Source organism: Pimephales promelas, chromosome 11, assembly GCF_988280905.1.
Source record: "Pimephales promelas chromosome 11, fPimPro1.hap1.1, whole genome shotgun sequence".
NCBI classification, from domain to species: domain Eukaryota; kingdom Metazoa; phylum Chordata; class Actinopteri; order Cypriniformes; family Leuciscidae; genus Pimephales; species Pimephales promelas.
Genome location: NC_142779.1, coordinates 34,832,547 through 34,839,318, shown reverse-complemented (window position 1 = coordinate 34,839,318; position 6,772 = coordinate 34,832,547).

Below are 6,772 nucleotides of genomic sequence, written 5' to 3'. Positions count from 1 at the left end.
TCGCGCGGACATTTGACGGCGTGTACAGACACGCGGAATCACTCGGACGTTAATGGCGTAGACATACACGCATACACGCGGATAGCTCAAAATGCATAGAGATAACACGCCACTTGACTCGAAAGTGGCGTGTATGTTTACGCAAAAGTCATGATGTCATGTCGAAGACAAAGAATTGAGGAAACTGAAGGGCTTAAATAGCAACGCATTCTCATCCTTTAACGTCAAATGTGAGGCTATATGATAAAACGGCAAAATACTACACACATGGCACCTGTTATCGTTAATAAAACGCGCTGTGATGGGTATTAGGTGTGGGGTAGGGTAGGGTAGTCTCATATTAACGCTAAAGGATTTATGACGCCTTGGGTTCACGTGTTATATTAACGATAAAGGGTGCCATGTGCGTAGTATTTCGCTGTTTTGTCATATAGCGTCACCTATATGACGCTAAAGGATGAGAACGGGCTGTAAATACACATGCTAATGAACTGAAACACCAACAGGTGTGATGTAATTATGAGAAGCAAAAAAAATGATGAGCGAGAGCACAGGACAAAAAGAAGCAGGGAAAGCAAACAAAGAGGCCATGAAAACGAAACCAAAAATCAAGATAATGAAAACATGACAATTGACTGTTTTTGGCAACACTGAACTTATGCAAATCATATAAGATTTATTTCTAAATGTCTAAACCTTTGGATTTAAAAGCCTTAATTGAGTTGTTTTGTCTATTCTTGTGTTATAATATGATATAATAAATGGAAGCTGTTATGCGTTCTCTTTTTATGTGAAATAATGATCAAGTTTGGATCAGAATTGTTGATGTGCACAAAATTACTCTCACTTTAATTATTGGTGACTAAATGACTAAAGTGGAACATTGAAAGACAGTGTAGCTATCCCTTTTTTTAAAACAGTATGATGCTCGGACCAGGTTTCATCTTTCACAGAAGAATATTTTTGGTTTGCAATGTCAAATTATATCCAAGTGTTTAAATGCCATGAAACACTGAAAATTGTTTTTGAAAGAGTTACATCCGAAATCAGATGCCTGAAAATCCTCAAATGTGATGCCACTTTTACATTAATGCTTGTTTCTTTTTCTCTCCACGTTCACTGCATCAGGAGGCTTTCTGCTAATGACCCGTTTCATTCACAGCCTCGCTCCATATGCACCTCACACTGCTGCTCCAGATATTATGCTGGTAAATCATGCATGTGTCCTCGCATTACAGCAACAGTGGGAACAACCAGGCAATTGTAAATCAGTCTGAAAGGTGGGGTTGTAATCTTGATGAGAGTGTTTGCATGCACTTGAACAAACACTCACACACCTGCAATTAAACAGCGGAGAGATAATCATCTGTGCGGCTTCAGTCCTTGCTCATCGAGAGGGAAGATATGCCTATTTGAAGGAATTTAGTTTACGTGAGAGCCCAAAAATATCTGGAGTTGCATTTTATTAATTAACACAGTCGTTTGCATAATTGTAACTAAATACATCAAATGTCCATGAACAGTTTTGTATCTATACAAATGTTCATGTTATTGAGAATGTTTTTTATTGTTTACTTCTATCTTTATTACTGAGCAAGGAAGTACACATTAAAAAAGATTTGTCCTTACAATATTTGAAATAGTTCTCTATGATTATGGGTTCTCCACCTTGATGTCCATTTTATTATCAATATATTTAAGAAGTTTTTAAAACTTATTTAACCCTCTGGTGCTCTTCGGACAATTTTGACTGAAAAAATTGTAAATTTAGTTTTAGTTTTTTTTTTTTTACTTCATTGTAATGGTCCTATTTAATGGTCCTGAACAAAATAGTCACACTTGTGCTCTTGCGGTCAAGAATGAGCATATTGGAAATGAATGGGAGACGAATTTCATCTAGTGAAAACTTTTGGTACTGCGACCAAACAAAATCTGTCTCAAAGCTCATTTTTTGAGATATCCAGCTCAAATTTGGAACACAACTTTGATTTTCTTATCATTTTAGAATAAAAAGTGATTTTGTGCATTTTTCATAACAATAATGTAAAATTCTGTAACTTTTTAAGTTCACTTTATAAAATCTTTTTCCCATCAGCAATAATCTGCCAAGTGTCGTCTTTGAAAAGAGACCAGACTTTAGTCTGTGCTCTAAAGCATTCAAGATTTAAAGTTTAAGATTCAAGTTTAAGTTGGAAATTTAATTTTCACGTATGCTCAAAAATTTAATTGGATATAAATACAGCGTAAATATTATTTACCATAAAATACCATACAAATGCTGAATATTAAAAAAATACATTATCTAACTAAAACACTACATTCATTTAAAATGCCGCTTACACAAGCAAAGGGGCAATCCAGAAAACAGACAGAGCATTGAAAAACGCTCAGAAATGTGTGTAATATATACAAGACTTTGCAAAGAATGACTGATACCCATGGATTCAATAGGCAAGAGTAAACGTGATAACAACACACAGGTGGAAGTAATCAGAACACGATAAGTAGAAAAAGTGTTGCATGATGGGAAAGCAGTAGGAGATGTGTGTGTGTGTGTGTGTGTGTGTGTGTATATATATATATACTGGGTACTACAGCCTGTCGGTGTAACAGCTGGACACAAAGAAGAACAAAATCAAAAGACAAAATCAAACTGTACAGTAACAATCAGTGCTGCACAGTGTAAAGCCCACACTAAAAACATCAATGAACTGTAAATAGGTGAGTTTTAGGGATAGACTGAAAATAGGACCTATTTCAAGGATTGCCGATGATTAAACAAATTGTCATTACATTGCAACATTATTAAACTACCAGCACGATGAAACAGACGTGTTGCCAAACACAACGGCACCATCTTTCATCTATAAATAAATGATATTTTAAATGCTATATTCACAGTGGAAAAGTGAGTGAAAGAAAAAAAAAATATTTTTTGGAGAAAATTAGCACCATCTGGTAACAGTATAGAGAAAAAGCATAGAATCATGGTGTAACCACTAGATGGCATGTACAGCTCTCTATGGAGAGGCATGTGAATTCCCCAGCTGTTTATGAACACATTTTTATTTTTTTTTGGATTTGTGGATTTGTATGTATAGTTGAAACAATCTCAAAAATTATTTCTTATAAAAAAAATGACAAAAAACAAATATTCACAATTTTTTTTTTTTTTCATTTTTGTACAATTTCCCATTCATTTCCTATGAGGTCATTTTTGACCAAAGACCACAAGTGTGACGACTATTTTTTTTAAGACCACTTAGCATGCTCAGATCATGACCTCAATTTTTTTATGTGTTCACATACATAATGCCATAAAGGTCACCAAGTTTTGTAACATTGCGATGAAGCTGTGATTTTTAAAAATTCAAAACATACTTTTTGTAATCAAAATTTATTGGTGTTTATGTGTATAAAAGTGTGTTTGTATGTGTGTGTGTGTGTGTTGGTGTGTCTGTTTTGCACTCTAGATGTTGTAGAGTGTCACCCCTTTCCTGCGGTGTACTTTTTTTTTTTTTAGAATTGTGGCCAATTTGTAAATTGTACATACAAAAATTCAGAGAATTTTTTTTTTTGTCAATTTCCCCTTCATTTCCTATGGGTCGTCATTTTTGACAGAAGAGCAAAAGTGTGACTCATTTTTTTACGACCACTTAAATTGCTGGAATCATGACCTCAATTTTTTTTGTTTGTTCACATACCCAATGCCATAAAAGTCACCAAGTTTCGTAATTTTCTGATGAAGCTGTGATTTTTAAATATTCAAAACAGATTTCTTTAATCACAATTTATTGGTGTTTTTGTGTATAAAAGTGTGTGTGTATGCGTGTGTGTAGGGGTGGTTATGTCTGTTTTGCACTCTTGATGTTTTAGAGTGTCACCCCTTCAATGCTGAGCACTTTTTTTCTGCATCGTGGCCGATTTGTAGATTGTACATACAAAAATTCTCAAAGTTTTTGTCAATTTCCCATTCATTTCCTATGGTCGGTCATTTTTGACCGAAGAGCACAAGTGTGACTATTTTTTTTACGACCACTTAGCATGCTTGGATCATGACCTCAATTTTTTTGTGTGTTCACATACCTAATGGAATAAAAGTCACCAAGTTTCGTAACATTCCGATGAAGCTGTGATTTTTAACATTTCAAAACATAATTTTTTTTGGTCAGAAATGACCGAAGAGCACCTGAGGGTTAAAGACAGGACAGGAGTTAACATTACACTCTCACACTGTTCTGTAGTCTCTGGTCTCTGTGAGAAGTGCGAAAAGATAAAAGAAAAGAAAACCCTGCCCCCATTAACACCATAACTGCATCTGCCATCACTGACACAATTAACTACAAATACACATTTTTTCGACGAATAAAGACGATATACATTGATATGGATAACTGCATGATATTATAGAATCATAATCCACCCTTTTTAACTATATTTTTAGATTTATACAACTGTAGAAACCCACCGTTCAAAATAGCACGCGGGCGGCAATTTGAAACAACGCAATAAGGCCTCATTAACACAAAACTTGAATTATACACAAAAATAACGACATCCAAACATACTACATGACCTATCTAAGCATTTAAACATGTCATCCACTGGTATTGATCAAAATTTCAACTTAATGTATTATATATTGACACTTTACTTCGGAGCTCATTTACACCTACCTGTCTCGCTCAAATCCAAAGCTGTTCTGAACTTTGAGCGATACGCGATTGGAAGACACAAGTGGAAATGACGTCACTTAGCTACAAAACTCGTTACATTATTTTAAAACAAAAAAAAACTAATTTTTTCCCATATTTTATACAGAAAATGAACAACAATATATTCAAAGAAACAAAAAAAATACAACAGAAATAAATTAAAAGTTTGCTGGAACGATCACAAAATTCAAACACTACAAGCTTTGGGCAGTTTAAGCCTTGCAAGTGAAGCGGAAAGTCATCACTGACCTTTCACTGTATCAGATCCACTCACCTGCTCACTGCGACCTTTAAACACAACAACATATCGATCTGAATGTGTTCTTACTAATCTTTGCTAGACGAGCCAGAGGAATCACTGAGAACAAGCAATACTGCCAAATAAAAAACTTGTGAAATATAATCAACACTTTATGTTGCCTGGGAAACAAGCAAGATGTATTTAACATCTAGAAAGACTGAAGCTTGTATTTTTCCCCTTCTTTGACTGGTCATTGCCTTAGAGATCAGCATCTTTCTTTGGGTCTACAGTCTCTCTCACTTTCTATGGGTTTTTTTAACAATGCATTTAAAAACACCTTTTGCATTCATGGGTCAGCTTTGACCAGTTGGAACATGAGCTTATAAAACATGTCTACATTCATATTGTATCTAATAAATGCATTTGTGAATTAAAAAAAATCTGGGTTTTAGATATTGTAGTGCTCTTACTATGTTGTTACAACATTTACCTTTTTAATAATTAAAAAAAAATCAGAAATCTCTCAAATCTCAACTTTAAATTCCAGCAAAGCATGGTGATATTTATGAAAATGTTTATTTGACCTTATTATTATATGGAAATTTGCATGAGAATTATACAAGTATCTCTGGATTTTATTAAATTCCAATTATAACTGCTTACAAACAGTCTGTTTATGAAACAAACACATTGTTTTTCTAACAAAAAAACAACACATATATATATATATATTCGTGGTGATGATACATTTTTCATGGGCTGTAGTTCATTGAATATAGTTAATTTCTTGTGTCAGTCTAATTATGTTTGTAGTGCGTTTGTGTTTTTCACTGTTAAAAAAAATATTTTCATGATGTGTTATCACAACTTTTTTTTCTTTTGTCAAATCAACTTACTTAATGTGGTTTAGATAACACAATATTTTGAGTTTCTGTTAGTCTAAGCCAAGTCAATCTTTAAGCCAATCAGGTAACTTAATTTTTAACCAAAGTTAAACAAAAAATGTTTTGTTTTTACTGTGATAAAAGAACTGGTCATTCATGACAACAATGTTTTGGGGCGCTGAAAATGCAGTCTTCTGAAAATGGGTTTCAAAGTGCAAATTTTTTTTAAACTGATACATCATTGTCTCCATGTAAACTACAAAAACGTGAATGCGTTTCACCACGTTTCACAATCCCCGTCATGTTTTTTTTATTAAAAAATTGACATCACCAACTTCTGGTAGCAGCGTCAGTGCCAACAAAGATCATTTTGAAATTTTCGTGAAAAACACAAAGGAAAACCTTTTCCGTTTTTACTACATTTTTGTTGTTTGAATATACCCTTAATATATATTTACAAAAGTATTTTGAGACAAATCTAACCAACAGATTTAAACAATCTGGAGTTACAACGTGACATTTTATTTATTTTTTAATGGTTATAGCTTTAAAAAGACATGTAGAAAATCTGTCAAAATAAATAATGTATATTTTGACAGTTTTGATAGAGGTTTTGTTCCAGAACTAATTATATGGGTGGGTTAATGGTGGAGCTAAGGAAGGTCCAAACTAATTTTAAATCCCATTATAAAATCTATGTTCTCAAAAATCAATAAAACCATACACTTGTTTTGTGATGCCCAATAGTGTATTGTCCAGTGACTCCTTACGTCTGTTCTATTGCATCGCTTGTCTGCGGCGTGTTTTGACCACATCCCAAGATTGCATGACCATTCAGACTGAAGAAAACACCTGTGAAACTGAGTTTGTAGAGGCAGACCGTGAGTGACGATTTGTCATGTGACTTAACACTGGCTGAGGTAGATTAAATT